The following is a 16,859-nucleotide window of genomic DNA, read 5'->3' as shown; positions in this document are numbered from 1 at the left end:
ACACATGAAAGCACAGATGCAGGGAAAGACACTAAAAAATCACATATGTCATTGTTTTGCATCAAATTCTCACATTACTATAAAATCCAAAATATTAACGAGACAAAGTGCTTTGCTTATCAAAAGTTTATGTTAATAATATAATGTATTAGCCGATATTTTGTATTTAAAACATGTGAGGTTCATTTATGTTCCTAAACAAATTCTGCACAAAGAACATCACTGGTGGATCCAATGAAAGGTAAATAAGGTTTGCCATAAGAAATATTGTTTTCTACATGAACACTGCAAATGCACGACTGAACTATTTCTGCATTGAAACATTCACGTAACCCTAATATCACAAGATCTAACTTGCAGATCTGCAAACTGCAGAAATTAGGTACGCAACATCTTTAGATACAAACAGGCTGAGTTTCTCCAAGAAGATATGCAAACGCTGACATCACTTCACAAAAAAAAAAGTTTAATCTGCGAAAAGACTAATTTGGTCAAACGGTTCGGGGGGGGGGGGGGGGGGCAACTGCAGGTTTCTGGAGCCTGTTGGACACTCATTCCTGCTCGCATCGATTGAGGGTGCATGAGCTGGAGTGGGTGGTATTGGAATAGTGTGTGTGGGTGTGTGTGGGAGTGTGTGTATTATGGCTTTGGCAGGTACAACAGACCTGAGGGGGAAAACAAGCAGGAGTGCTCGCCTTTTTTTCAACCTTCACCCGATTAAAGGGAATGAAAAATCCATGAGCGCTCATTACAGGGGTCTACAGGTGGCTAATGAGCTGATATTTAAAACTTGTTACAAGTCGGTCCTCTCCCTCTCCTCACTTTTTGCTTTTCTTCCTTCCGTCTCTGGCTTCCCTCCAGGACAGAGCTCCTGTGTGGTGGCAGAAATGCTTCGTCTCAGCAAACTGTGAGCCAGGAACATGCAACACATCGGCTCCAGACTGCATTTCCCTAATGCCCATTTCCCCAACCAGAAGCACACATTCAAGATAAATAACCTCAATTAAATTCACTAAATATAGTTTTTTTTAGGTTATATATGACTCCAATGCACAGTTTTGCTCGTGTCTCTTACTTTGTACGGTTCACTGTTCCACGTTCTATGGCCTTGGGTAGGTGTGGCGAATTCCACTAGATGTCCTCATTAAAAATCTCCTCACTTTTTTTAACCACTGTGTGATACAAAAAAAAAAGGCAATCACAACAAGTCAACAGCTCGTCTTTCACGCCAGCCAAAGCTCCACGGGCAGAAGCTGCAGCCAGGTAGATTGCCTGTGGACCATAACCACTTTAGTTGCAGTGCAGAAAATATTACCTTGATAATCTCCAGCAAGAGGCAATTCAGCAGGAAATGGTTCCCTGTGCTGGCTTGTGTATATATATATATATATATATATATATATATATATATAGTCGGGGCTGAGTCTAGCTCATAATTCAGTGTGGTCATTGGCACTATTCATCGTCTGTCTGCTCAGGCAGGGCACTGGCTAAATGACAGTGAAAGCCGCAGTGGCACTTCCACCACTGCTTTACGACTGGCAGAGACCCCGGGGCTCTATGACTGGAGTGCTGAGTGAGAACATGGCTGCCAATCACTTGATATTAATCTCCCTGTGACCAACGACAGATAGCCGACATAAAGGGGGAAACATGAAGAAGGGAGGAGAAGAGGGGGGGAACTAGGAAACGGACCCAGCTGGTGCAAGGCTGACAACAATTAGCTATGTGTTTGGTGTCACACACCTGCACACACATGTGAAGGTCAGTTTCACTCAATACTCTGCACCGTGCAACATAATTTGTTCAGACATGAACAAATTGTTTGTTCATAATTTGTTCAGACATGACCGTTCTGAGCATCTCACCTTGATGAAATCCTTGGAGCAAATGGTTCATTGAGATGGGGTGGAAGATGGGCAGCCGACCGGGGACCAGAAAGTCGCGGTTCGACTCCCAGCCATTCCCACATGTTGTGGTGTCTCTGAGCAAGACATCCAATCCTCAATTGCTCCCCGGGTGCCTACATAGCTGCCCACTGCTCCATCTGAGTGTATCTCATGTGCGATGGGTTAAATGCAGAGAACTGATTTTGCCATTGTATGGGAACATACATTGATGACAATCTCAGACTTCCCTTCCCTCCCCCAAAGGAATAGCTTACCACTGCATGTCAGGCAGGCTCCCTCTCTTACTGTTTTTAAGTCTCATTTAAAAACTCACTTTTGTTCCCTGGCTTTCTACCCTGTATGAGTTGATTTTAACTTCTCTGTATTTTATAATATTTTACACTTGTTTTTTTTTTTTTTTTTTTTTTTTTTTTTTTTGGTAAAACACTTGGGCAGCGCCGTGGCACAACTGGTAGAGCTGCTGCCTCTCAGCGAGCAGGTCCTTGGTTCAAACCCCGGTCCAGGGGCCTTTCTGGGTGGAGTTTGCATGTTCTCTCCGTGCATGCGTGGGTTTTTTCCGGGTACTCCGGTTTCCTCACACAGACCAAAGACATGCATGTTAGGCTGATTGGTAACTCTAAATTGTCCCTAGGTGTGAGTGAGAGAGTGAATGGTTGTTTGTCTCGTTTGTCTCTATGTGTCCCTGTGATGGACTTGCGACCCGCGTCCAGGGTGTACCCCGCCCCTCGCACAGTGATTGCTGGACATGGGCACCGGCGACCCCCGTGACCCAAAATGGAATAAACGGGTAAAGATAATGGATGGATGGATTGCATATTGCCTGTTTCATTTCATTCCAGGGTTTTAGACTAAGATTATCTTATTATTATCTTATTATCTTATCTTAGAGACAGCACGGTGGCACAACTGGTAGAGCTGCTGCCTCTCAGCGAGCAGGTCCCCGGCTCAAATCCCAGTCCGGAGGCCTTTCTGGGTGGAGTTTGCATGTTCTCTCCGTGCATGTGTGGGTTTTCTCCGTGTACTCCGGTTTCCTCCCACAGAACAAAAACACGCATGTTAGGCTGATTGGTAACTCTAAATTGTCCCTAGGTGTGAGTGAGAGAGTGAATGGTTGTTTGTCTCGTTTGTCTCTATGTGGCCCTGTGATGGACTTGCGACCCATCCAGGGTGTACCCCGCCCCTCGCACAGTGCTGGACATGCTTGCAATATACATTTTTTAGCTGAGTTTGAGTAGCAGTGGTGGTTACTTTAATTGAGCTAGCATGTTTTAATCAGTTGTAATCATCCAGTAATTACTTCGAGACTTTTTTTCCTTGTTGTAAAATGATGTGTCATTTATTTTCTGTATTTTTAACAAAGTCCATTAATTACTTGCCTCCATTTCGAGATTCCATATTTCATTTTTTAGATGATTTAAAAAGGTTCCAATCACACTCCTTGCACTTCCATTAACTTTCAAACATGCTTTACACGTTCTAGAGCACTCCTTACATGTGGATTTTTTTTTTTTAATTTTTCCAGACAAATAGAATTGAACTGTACAATGTGTAGCTCTCTGATTAGCCTAGCTGTTGGGAATTATGCTCAACTATGAAATTTTAGCTCAGTATCTGTAAAAGTGGATAAGTTATAGTCATTTTGTAATTTTTCTTACAGTCAGTTGGCTGTGGTGGCCATCTTAAATTATCCAAAAGTTGTTTGTATATGCCCCATAATTATTTTCTGACAGTCTTGTTAAAATTTAACCAGTTCATGAGATACTTTGCTAACAAGGCTGACTTTAATACTTTATCTTTTTGCTATTGTTGGATGTAACAAGACCCAGTGTACACAATTTTGTTCCACCTCATGTACCACATGTGATGAAATGACAATAAAACGTACTTGAACTTGACTTGAACTTAATAGTTAAGATTATTGCAAACATGCTATGGCATAAATGTTTATTTCTTCTGATATTACTGATTTCGCTTTTTTTTTTTTCTTCATTTAACCTTTATTTATACAAGTTCGTGTACTGAGTCAAGAAGACTCATTTTCAAAAGAGACCTGTTATTTGTTGTTTGTTTTTTTCTTTATTTTCAATCTCCCTGGCTAATATTTGTTCTTGTTTTTTTTATATGCCTTTTGATCTTCACAAACCACATGCTAAGATTGTTACTTCACGTTTGCAGCTCAATATTTAATGCTTGTAATGTCTGTTTTTATAAATAAAGTTTTCTGGGGGGAAAAAAATCTTTACTTCACTGCGCACTTTGCGTAGACTTACGCAGCCGTAAGTCTACGCAAAGTGCGTGCCTGACTCTTTCAAAGCTTTTTCGAAGAGTACGTAAACAACGTTAGTGAATAGCTAACCTTTCGTCGACTGACTTTTTTTTTTTGGTACCGAGCGGAGAGGAGATGCACACGGCACTCGAGTGAGGTAACTATTTAAAAAAAAAAACATTTGTTTTCATTCACTCCCACAACATGGATTCTTGTTAACGCTTGTTACATGTTAAGAGTTTAAACACGGCCCGTATTATTTGTAACGTAGCCTCTTAGACCATCAAACGTCGTAGACGGCAAGCTAATTTCCTGTGATTCCTCTGCTAGCTCGCGTTAGCTGCTTTAATTGTCCGTTTTAAAGGTTAGCGTTAGCATGCCGGAATGACTCAAAACAAAGAGAAGGGCTGCCTGACTGAAAAATGTCAATCTTGGTAGCTCATTATCGGATACTGGAGGCATGTTTATGCGGTTTCGTGATTAAAGTTGGTAGTTTCTACGCGTTAAAGTCACGCTTCAGTGACGCGGAAGAGATCACGCAGCTTGCTGTTACCGCAGCACGTGCATCGTCCAGCCCCTTTTCTCGTGGATGGATGGATTATTGGTGGGAAGTGTCATGTCTCTGAACGGATTCGCTTTTTACGAACTTGCTTCGAGCTAAGATTCACTTGAAGCAGCATCTCTTTTGCTGTGTGTGTCTCCCACCTTACCGGGAGGACGCTGCACGCTGGGACACCCACAGATCGCACACCATACTTGGTGGCGGACATTTTGAGGGACTAACTCATGAAGGCACTGCAAGTTCCATATCAACTATGATTATTTATATAAAAAAATATTAGTTCATACAGATTTTTCACCAGCTATGTCATATGTTTACTTTGATCAACGTCATGCAGACATTAAAATAAGATTTGTGCAAAAATATTTTGTAAGTGACAAATTATTTTAATTTGCCTTTGCTTCCAAATCCTATGGGGTACCTCCTTTTTTGGGCTCAAGTGCTGGACACTTGTGAATATCACCTTGATTTCTCTACATTCATGTAAAATAGCATTTTACAGCAAAATAAAATATGTGAATCTGAAACTAATCAAATGTATATTTTTTTTTACTCATCGTGGCCATCACAAAACCGCATTCATTGATTTGCACAGACTAAAATGAAATGACTAATCTTAGAAATTTTAAACAAAAAAAATGCAAATATGTAACTAAAATGGCCACAAATAGGTCTGGAAGTCCCAAAATTTAAAAAAGGCTGTAAATTAAATAAAACAATTAGTTTATGGTTTATAAAATTTAATAATTTTACTATTGTGGTGCAGCAATGTTTTATGCCAAATAAACCATGTAACAAATTAAAAAATTATTTTGCTATTGCATTGAATTTACATTAGGTGGAAGATGTTTAACACTTTTAACACTTGATAGCTTAACATTTATCCATAAGACTTATTATACGGATGTAAATGTTACTGTGCTTTTTTTTTTTTTTTAAAGGAAGCAACATGACATGCTAATTTTACATCTAAAATGTACCTAATGTCATCATCTCCATTACAGGAGGGGATTTCATGATCACAGATTATTTATGCGTTCTCACAAAACAGTTCCATGAAATAGCCTTAAAGCCCTGTATGTCTATGCTGCCTCTGTCCCTTCATAAATTCCTGATAGAGCCGACCACCATTTGTATCTTATTTAAAACATGATAAATTAACTCGGTTTAGTGTTTCTCTCTCAGGTTAATTTTTTTAAGTAAATGCAATATTGCTGTGCGTTATCATCGATCCCTCTTTAATAAACTTGTTTGTGGTTTAATTCTACAACCGGGTGCTCACACAGACACATCACAATACTGACACGTAAAGCCAGCTTATCTTTTCACATGGCCACTGTTTTCAGCTCTGTTACTACCTCGCTTCGCAGCACAAAGGTGCATCAAGGGTAGTAGACTGATCGCCCTTGCTGACTCGGTCCATTCAGAAATCACACCAAGGGTCTAAGTCCCAGCTTAAAGTGTTTTGTATTAAAATGTGTCCTCTTCACTGACCTGAGTTTAGATGGGTGTAGCTTCTTATGACATCAGTTATCAGTAGGGGTGCACCGATACATCGGCCCGATTTCCTTAATTTTGGTAAATCGGAGATCGGCCGATACTTGCATGAGAAACCGATTTTACCAGAGTATTTTTTTTTTTCTAGTTTTGACAATTGGCTAAACTTCATTTATATTTGAGAGCACTGCCTCCTGGTCAGTTAAAACAAGTCCGTATTCTTTCTAGGATATTGTTCGAGGGTATGTTGTTTTTTTTTTTTTTTATAAAATCAAATTGGAAAATTGAAAGTGCATTGTGACCTTATAACACCTGACAGTGTCGCTTATAAAACAAAATCAGTATTGGCCAAAATCGGAATCAGTCAGCCAGAAAACTGCAATCGGTGCCCCACTAATGATTAGCTAGTTATCATTTTTTATTTTGCCCAGAGGTGGCAAACTTTTTGATCTCATAGTGTTGTATTACCTACTTAAAGCAACGTGTTTTAAAAAAAACCTGAAAGCTGACACATTGAAAACAGAGGGGGAGAGACAGATGCACATCTGAGCCATGCGCTGTTTGTACCGACAGTTTTCGATCGGCGGGGGTGCGTTCAGCGTGGGGGTTCAACATGAAGGAAGAGGCTGCCTTTAGCTTTTAGCTTCTTAGCTTCTTAGCTTCTTAGCGGTAGACGGGGCGGGACGCCCCGCTTGTATAATGGTAGGGGAAACACTGAAGAGCAACATAGCTTGTAAAATGTTATTTTAGTGGTCTGAAAAAGTTAAGTCAGGTCCTCTGGACGGCTTCAAAAACAGTTGTAGAAACGTTTCGTCTTTTGGATGAAAGACAAAACGTTTCTGCAATTTTGTTTTTGTTGTTTGTTGAACCCGTCCAGAGGACCTGACTTCACTTTTTTAGATTTTTCTACTTGGATTATTGAGCATACATCAGGGTATTATTTTAGTGGATTAATATGTATAATATTTAATATTCAAATGTGCTAATTTAAGTGTTTTTCTTGTAAGCTTGCATATTAAAACATCAAAACTACTGATGTTACAAACCAGCCAACTATGAAATAGATTATTTTATTCTAGACCCCTGATCAAGATGATTGTTTTAGTCTTTGTTTTCAGCAGTCTCACAACTCAGTAAAGTGTGGTTTTTAGTATAGTTTTCATTCAACAAATTTAAGTTTTGACACCGTTGAAAGAAATTGTGGAGTGAATTTATATTATGTGAACCACCTCTGGTCTTCTGGTTGTACTTTGTGTGTGGTGTCAAATAAGAAAAATAATTGGTGTAAAAACGCAGTAAATTGAAACAGACCTCAGTTGTGCAAATGAGAAAATAAATGGCGGTATATTATTTTCATAATTTTACTTAATAATAACTTGCTTAGTATTTTTTTTTAAATATATTTCCAGTCTGATATTATTTTGATTTAAAAAAAATCAGCAGCCTGCATGGGTCTAATGACACCAAGTCAGTGCGTTTGTCAGTGATGGATAAATTTTAGCTCTGAGGTATGAAAATCATAGAAGTGTGAAGATTTTAAAGCACTGAGCGTGTGAACCAACAGCTGTACGCACACGGTTGCACAGCTGCTTTGAAAACGTGTGGGAGTCTTTCTGTATTTTAGCAAAAATACGTGTTTTAAGCCTGTTCTGTCTTGATTTTGTATAACCAGGTGCATGAATTTGGGGACGTAGCTTGTGAATTCGTGTCTGTTTTAGTTTATAGTAAACAAATAATGAAATGGGGGGGGGAAACACATTAATAAATGTGCGTTATAAAATGACCAGAAAACTGCAGCACAAAATGGATCACCTGTGCCTTTATTAATAGCTGTATTTGTTTTCTTTATTGAGATAACATTTTAGTTGTTTTTCTAAATAGTTTTAAAAGAAGAATGTTGATTATAAAGCATATTATAAACAAAAAACTAATTATGAATGAAAATGGGTGGAAATGCATTTATTCTGTTTTATGCCTGATTGCAATTTAAATAGAACAATCACTTCCTCCTGTGGTTGATGATGACATATGATTTTAATAAAGCTTTCATGGGGATAAAAGTTCATGAATTATTGCGATCAAATAATTTCCTTTTTTTGTTTTGTTTTGTTTGTCCTTTAATCTAATTGGGAGTTTAATTAAATGTATTGTAAATAATAATTGCATGGAGATTACCATTAGAACATTGAAGTAATTTGAAATGTTTTGGTTAGTGTGAATAAAAAAAGGCTAAATTGGAAATACTTTATTCTGGTTTTTCTGTTGAAGCGATTTGGTTGGTGTGATGTGCGGATGGTTTTTTTAGATTGCATTTAATGTTGGCTTTTACTAACAACACCTCATCGCTTGAATTTGGTAATAAAATCATGTAAAAGTGCTTGCAGCAGTGCTGTAAACTTTGGTTTTTGCATTTAGATGGATGGCTTTAGTGTCAATATATTCTCATAAAAAATTCAGTTGCTTGAATATTAGAAGATAAGGAGAACAATATAAACCATTGACCCATTAAATAGTTTCCCACAAGGAAGGAAAAAAAAAATAACAAGATTAAAACGGGAATAAACTCAAAATTATATGAAATTCAAACACATGCACATGTTAATTTATTAACCTTTATTTAACCAGGAAAATCCCATTGAAATCACAAATATCTTTTGCATGTTAGGCCTGGACCTGAAGGTTGTCTTAACATACGTTTTTGAACTGTGGGAAGAAAACAGAGTACCCGGAGAAAACCCACGCAAACACAAGAACGTTCGAACTTCACACAGAAAGACCCCAGGTCCAAACCAGAGATTGAACCCAGGACTTCTTGCTCTGAGGCAACATTACTAACCACTAAAGGGCTCTGCATACTCCGTCCAAAGCAGCAATATTGTGTCTCATTGATGTAGTTGCATGACAAATATCACATTTTGTTCTCAGAGCAGCTTTGCTCACCCCTTCTTGATACAAGACCTGGGTCAAACTTTTTCTCACACGTATGCTCCAAGTGCTATGTGTTTGGTCAGACGTTTGTCGGCATGTACATCAATGCAGAAGTGTGTCTGGACTTTCAGTTGTATGATTCCAAACACACTAAATTAGTCAAATGACTAAAAACTCCTGGATGGAGATCGTGCAGACATTGTGTATGGAGGAGTCTGTCTGCTGAAAAGTATGGCGCTTTCATGATAGATTTATAGCCCAACGATGGATGCAGGAACGGAGTGGAGACTCTGGTGGGAAGAAACCCATGCAGTGACCTATACTGTTGCAGAAGGGGTTTCCCAGGAGCTGTGCCTCGTGGACTATGAAAGGTGTGTTCGAAAACCAGTGTCCCGCAACTACTTGACCGTGAGTCGACTGTTTAGCTTCGGATGGAGTATGCTGGACGCTTGAGGTATCATGCTGCCACAGATTAAGGTTATTTTGAGCTTCAGTGTCTTGCCAAAGAATATTATGGCATGTCCTGCTGAAATATGAAATCAAACAGATGAACTCCTAATTGGTGGATGATTATTCTTCCCCTCTGAGCCATAAATCTCCTTGGTTTGATAGGAATAGTAACATTTAGTGTCACTTTTTATATACCTGTTTTCATAATCTGGAAATTACATGATGTTTAGACGCATCTAGACCTCTACTACCAGCTTGATAAAGTGAAGTGAGTAAGTTCAAGTTGTGTTTATTTGTCATATGCAAAGTTAACAGTACAATGAAATGCAAATTTCTTCTCATCCTAAATATTTCATTGTACTGTCAACCTTGTGTTAACCTTGACAAATAAACAACTTGAACTTACTTCACTTGATCAAGCTGTAGTAAAAAAGAAAATATATTCTCCACATGCATACTGTGGATCAAGGTGTTAGACAACACATGGACAATCAACAAGAAGTTTAATTTTGTTGCGATTTTCTTGAACTCCTTTACTTTTTTGGTGACCATACAGATAAATTAAATGATTTAGGGCTGAAACGATTCCTCGAATAATTTGAGTACCTCGATTACAAAAAATCCTCGAGGCAAATTTATCTGCCTCGAAGCTTTGTTAAACTATTCAGAGCACTGTGGTCTAGCCGGAAGGTTGTCGTGTTACAACAACGCTACCGCTAAGTGTGCCAAGTTTGTAGCTATGGAGGCAAATGGAGAATGCCTAGAAGAAGAGCCCTGAAAACAACAAAAACTGTCAAAAGAGAAAATTGTAATACCAAAGACAAATAAATACTATAATGCTATAATGCCCTCCATACACTTGAAATCATACCTGATATTCTTGTGACACTGTTTTCAATCCTGAGGATCCGGTGTCTCTTCTTCAGTGTTGTAGCCCAGCCACAAAGTAGGATGCAAGTTTTCCTCCGTCAGCTGTTTGTCAACAAAGTGAAATTAACTGATATACAGTGTTTTGGGTGACCGCTTCAAGTTCAGATTTTTCAGTCACATTCTTCTTAATTCCTCATCTGTATATGGGTGATGGAAACTATACCGCTTTTCACAGGATCACTCTTTTTTTTGTTTTGGGTCCATGTTCACAACTCTGGTTGTAGCTGATTTAGTTTGGTCTGGTACTCTGGTTGTTGGTGCAGCCGCGAACAGCACAGCAGGTACCTGAACGTCGCAAAGGCTATTTTAGTCAACTTTATGGTTGTTAAATAAATGTAAACAAAACAAAAAACTGTGTTTTATTTGCTGAACTGAATGCAAATTACTTTCAAATAAACTGCTACCATTATTTGCCTATGCTTACTGCTACTTCCGGTGTCTGACAGGAAGTTGTACCCATAATCATTTATGCAGTATTCATGCCACATGAATAAGGTGGATACATAACGAACCACCCCAACCTCTCAGTTCAGCAAACAGTGTTGTTAGTTGTTCCACAAATCAGATCCAACCGTAAAGCTACTTTATTGTTTTTCACCCCTCATGTGGAACAAACTGCCTGAGAGCTCAGACTTGAGTCTGATCTGGTCGTATTTAAATCTAAATTAAAGACACTTATTTTCTATTGCTTTTTACTAATTAATTTGTATCCGTTTAGTACGCTTTTAGTCATTGTAAATTCTTAAAAATCATGTATTTTGTGTGTGTGTAGGTAGTTTTGCCTTGCTCATGCTAACTTGTTTTTATTCTGTAAAGCACCTTGAAATGCCTTCTGGTATGAAATGCGCTATACAAATAAATTTGCCTCGCTCCTACATATTGATCAAGCTCAAGCTTTATTGGATCTTTCAAGTCCCACAACACTCTCAGTTGTCTCGCGTTCTCTCTTTTTGTAAAACAGGCATTCAGTTTTAACTTAGCAGCTTTCATGGAGCACTTTACACACAATTAACAGACACCGAGTACTTGTCAAGATAAAAATAAACCTCTAAACGTTATCTCCTATAGGTCTTAGGCCACATCAGCAGACCTCATTGACAACTTCTGCATATAAAAACACTTAATGTGTTTTGAACATTCAAATCAAGAGATATTTCACAGAGCTATTTAAAACGCCTACAGGACTAAATAAATCAGTGTTGCTTTGATAATATAGAAAACAACCTCAGTTCGTGAGATTTACATCTGAACAAGTATACTGTGATGGGAGGTTTGGCAGCGCTGATGAAAAGAGCGTCTGGGTTCAGCAAACACAGATGGGACGTCATGAGTTCATCGCTTTTATGTTTTACAGTGGGACCAAATCTGTTTGAGATGCACACACCATCTCACTGAAATCATGTCTGTTCTGTTTGCTAAACTTCCATGTTCAGTCTACTGTGTGTGGACAAAACGGACTAGTATATGTGACAAATTTGAAGATGGTTTTTGGTTTATTTGTAGATTTAATCTGAAAGGAAAACAACAAACAAAGCAACTACTGGTCACACAAAAAATTGGGAGGTTTACCAAACTGAATTGTATTCTAAAAATGTTTTGTTTGCACGTCTTCAAATTACTTTTTTTTTATTTCAAAATTAATTTTACTTCTATTTTAACTAAATAATCTTTTAATTTAGTTCTAGTTGATTATAAACAATATAGCAGAACAAAACATGAAATTGGCGTTTTTTCTTCTGCATGTACGTCAGAAATACAACTCATTTTGCCTCCATGCATTCGTTTATATTTTATTTATGTGCCTGCAAAGTTCAAAACTGGAAAATGTCATCTTAATACTTAAGACCAAAATCCCTGAGTGAAATTAACTGTGGAACGCAACAGCTGGCCTCCAATAAGATTTTTGTAAACACAGACCTGCATGGTAAATTTGTCATGCTCATAATGGCAACAATCAGCTCTACGTGTAACACCGTCCCCACACTGATGCTGTTTGTGACACTTTTCACTCACTGACTTTCAAACGGTACGATGATGCTGGTTATAGTTTGTAAGTCCTTGTAGGATCATTCTCCAAATTGTCAAGCTAACCCCACCATCATGGTTTTTTTTTTGCCATTTATAGCTGATTGTGGAGGTAATTTTGTGCTTAGAGGCCATTGTGTGACGTTTTCTGGAACAAACTGGTCCAGATGACAAACATCCTTCAAATAGCTTTAACTTCTCCACAGTAGAACCAACATTCACGTCAACACTTGGCCAGCCAAAGGGCAAACTTCTTCCCGTGGTAAAGTTTGGACTGAAGAAGAATTTGTGTTTAAATTACTCATTGTAACTCAGGCCAACAGAACTATACTTCAGTAGGTTTACCATGCGTAAAATACAAATACAGTAAAGTAAAATTTCAGTCTCTGTTCAAATTTTGTTTTACTTTGACCAAATTAGACATTACCTGGACAAAACCCACATCTCAATCAGTCAGATTAAACCTGTGGAACATACGGCATGAATCAGTGCCGACCTTAGAAGGTGGATGAGCTAAAAATGATTTTGCAAACTTAAAGGTAGTATCTTATTGGGCTCTGACTATTTCCTGAAAGGCATTCATGATGGAGTCACCAGAAAGTCTTGCAACATTTGGTGTTTCTCAATGTACTTGCATGATTCGCAGAGGCGAGCGGTCCTGTCATTTCGGTTTTGAACATGTTCAAAATAGTCTGAGTCGACCCGGGTGTCTCAGATCCATCCGGATCTTTTGTCCAACCAGTTTTATTTACACTTGAGCTGCATTTTGACACCTGCATGGAAACTGTCCTCTGACAGAAAACATGTCCATGTCTAAAAACCATGCTGAATAAGATCTGTAATAAACATAGAGAAAATGGGAGTAAATCGTAAATGTGGGTGCAGCTGCCAGGGTGGGTGCAAAGTGAGCTGAGGCAGGTACGATGTGGACGGAAGTTAACAAAATAATGTGAATGGCCAAGAATGCAGTTTTGCAAGCCACGCACACAACTAGACTGTAATTTTTCAAAACCTCGATGTTCAAAATGTGGTTCTGCAAACTGCCGGCCACTTGGTTGAAAACATTCAAAGCTCAGTGAGACTGCAACAGAAATGTTGCCTTTTTTTTATCATTTTCCCCAAATTTTTAGTCATGAACTAGTTAACAGTCGCAGCCCAGTGAGATACCATCTTAATGATGCTATTCTTTGGCATTATTTTAGACTATAAAAGTTACTCATGTATAAATGGTTAATGCTAAAATGTGCAGATATAGTCCTATAAATACCACACGTATAAATGCAGAAGCATTTGCACCATAAATTCCTGGTCATGTGATTTATCTGTTAGAGTCCTAACTGCTCAATCACGCAGACACAATATATTCCCTCCCTGTGCCTCCCCGCCTCCCTGTACGTTAAGTCACTGGACTCAAAAGCCTCCAAACTCAACCTGCTAAAATGTTCGTGTTGGAATGAGCTTTTTTTTTTTTAATCAGGGTGGAGTGAGCTCCTGTTCCTTTGAGCTTATTTTGGATTAGAGGTGAGCATGAACTGTCATTGCCATTTTGCCAGTGTGTTATTAGTTTGACATCTACACCGTGTATCTCTTAGCTAATTGTTGTGTTTACACCCTCGTGTCTGGCCGTGTCTTGCGGTCTGAAAGTGTCATGCGCTACAATGAACACGCTTCCAGGCCACAGAGCTTCAGCCCTGCACCTGCGTCTCACCACAGCCATCTCATGTCTTTTTTTTTTATTTTTATTGCCGTTCTTTGATTCTGCTCCCAGAATTTATGATGAGAAACAGTAAAATCAGAAAGTGACCCAACAGCTTCGACCAGAAGAACTCTACTGATGTAATGTTTGTTGTCTTAGGAGGTGTTGTTGGATTGTAGGGTGTTCGGGGAAGGTGTGGCCGGTTGGCAATAGTTAAAATGAATTTAGAAATGTTATTTACCGGTACTGGGCAACATGTGCGTCATTGTACAATCTCTTCAAACTCAGGTTTATTGGACATATTTGAGCTTCAAATTGGACTTTTTTTCCCCATCATTAATTTTTCATGTTAAATTATTTTACAAACTATCTCTCCGTTTTATACAACCTTTGTTAAGTATGCAAAAATCAGCCTGGCCATTGAAAGACTTGAAACAGGCTCTCGGCGTTCATGTGACTTCAAGCTTCATGAGTCAGGATATTTTCAGGAGATCCACCACTTTGATATATCACTACTGTGATCACTTATTGAGATAGGGCAGCCGACTCGGGACCCGAAAGTCTCAGGTTCGATCCCCAGCCATTCCCACATGTCGTGGTGTCTCTGAGCAACACACCTAATCCCCAATTGCTCTCTGGGTGCATATCTGGGTGTGATGGGTTAAATGCAGAGAACCGATATGATGACAATACATAGCACTTTACTTAACTTTAGTCTATTTTACAGAATTCCACACGCGCTTGTATCAGTATAATATATATAACACTTCCTGTGGACAGTTCGTTAGTTGTACCTGTTTCAGGGGCTACCAGTACATTAACATTGCAGGCTAATGCAGCCCATAGCTATTTTTTCTTTTTCCTCTGTGTGACCAAAATTGATTTTTTTTCCACATATCCAGTACAGTCAAGTCCAGTTGCTTCTTTGTATTTCACATTTCCTGGGTGACTGAAAATGTATAGCAACAGATCATACTAACATTAGTATCTGGCTGTGTCGATACTAATGTTAGTATCAGACCGTATCAATACTAACATGATGGGCTCAATACTCGAGTTTGTTTTTACCTTCAGTACGTCGCTCCCACTCCAAAAAATAAAATGCTGCACTGGAGAAGCCATGAAGGGGCAAGATTAACATTAGACCTAACAAGCCTGTTTAATTTAAATTTAAGTGGTTCTGGTTGCACAAAATCTTAAGAGCTTCATGTTGCATCCACATTTACTTCCTTAATGTGATGTCACATCTTCTTCGCATGCAGGTTGCCTCAGAACTGTAAACGGTTCACAGTGGAGTCTGATGGAGGTTGCATTGAAATTATAATGTAACCAACCACTCAAAAAAATAAATTGGGAATTGAGCATTAAGACCTGCAGTGTGAACATAGTCTAAGTGTACAACATCACAGATAAATGCATCTAAAGCTGATAGAAGGTAACAGCTATTTTTTTAACTTGCTTGAACTCTCATGTCTAATGCTTGTTGCTCTCCAGAACCTCATCCTTCGCCAACAGATTGTAGCCTTTCAACGTTTCCGCAGACCATCTGTTGGAAGTTGGGTCCATGTGACGACTTGCATCTGCCCTCACTCACAAGCCTTCGGCCCTGCTAAGAAAAACTACTCATCTGACATTAAATTCTCTGTCCTCAAACCCACTGTGATCTCACTCCCCTCTTTGTACAGACGCCTCATTGTGCGTCCTCCTGGCTTATCAGTGTTTCTAGTTTAAAACAATTCAACAACATGGAAGCCACATGTGGCGGCATCACTTTGTTAGAAGTTGACATGGGTTGTGAGGTCTTAAATGTCTGACCGGTTTTGGTAAAAAAAACACTAAAAAAAACAGGATAACATTTATTTTCTAGTCAGCTATGATTGAGGGATTATTGTAGTGAATGCAGCTTGATTTGAAGTCAAAGTTGGGAGCAGAAATGATAAAAGAGGCTGGATTTCTTCGAGTCTGAGCAAGAAAAAAACGTTATTTTCCTCTGAAAATCTAAACCTCGAATTGAACGAGTTATTTTCAAACCTGCAGGGTATCAAACAAAATGACAAGGATGTCTTGCAGAGCTTTTTAATTTGATAGGGATTTCAGATACCGCAGTTAATTCATTTAAAGACTAAAAACTCAGCATTTCCCAATTAATCTTTGTCATCCACATGCACATATGAGCGTGCACACTGGGCTTGAAGGACGTGAGGAGGGAGATGCACCTTTATTTGTGGTCAAAGGGCTAGACTCGGGCACAGAGGATGAAAACCACTGTTTAGAGAAAATGTTTTTTTAAATTAAAATTCATCTGAAACACCTAACGCGTTAAACTTTTATGTTCACTTGATGTTGTATAACTGCAAAGTTCGAGTATGAGGCTTTTTTATGTGCGTGCACTTCTGCATTCTTCAGTCGGCTTCAGACAGCCTGATTCTGCGATGAGAGGGATGCTTCTAGTCGTGTGAGAATCATATGAAGCAGCTTAGAGGTCAGCGCCAGGTTCTTTTTCTCGCTGGTTTTAAAGAAAACGGTGTTCTTTAAGCCGGCAACAACTTAGAAATGATTCTGGAAATCATTTCTGAGCAGTAATGCACAGAAGCT

At 38.8% G+C, this 16,859-nt stretch overlaps 1 protein-coding gene across 1 annotated transcript in view; it reads left to right on the top strand.

Annotated features, from left to right (window-relative positions):
• The first annotated feature begins 4,280 nt into the window (after window positions 1–4,280).
• Window positions 4,281–16,859, top strand: part of slc39a10 (solute carrier family 39 member 10) — a 36,828-nt gene continuing 24,249 nt past the window's right edge. The window contains exon 1 of the mRNA XM_037686304.1: window positions 4,281–4,333. The gene's annotated coding sequence lies outside the window, so the exon portion shown is untranslated. The remainder of the gene's footprint in view (window positions 4,334–16,859) is intronic.

The sequence above is a fragment of the Nematolebias whitei genome, chromosome 13, assembly GCF_014905685.2.
Source record: "Nematolebias whitei isolate Nwh7 chromosome 13, NemWhi1, whole genome shotgun sequence".
In the NCBI taxonomy this organism is placed as follows: Eukaryota; Metazoa; Chordata; class Actinopteri; order Cyprinodontiformes; family Rivulidae; genus Nematolebias; species Nematolebias whitei.
The sequence above is the reverse complement of the archived record's forward strand: the minus strand, read 5'-3'. Positions and strand labels throughout refer to the sequence as shown.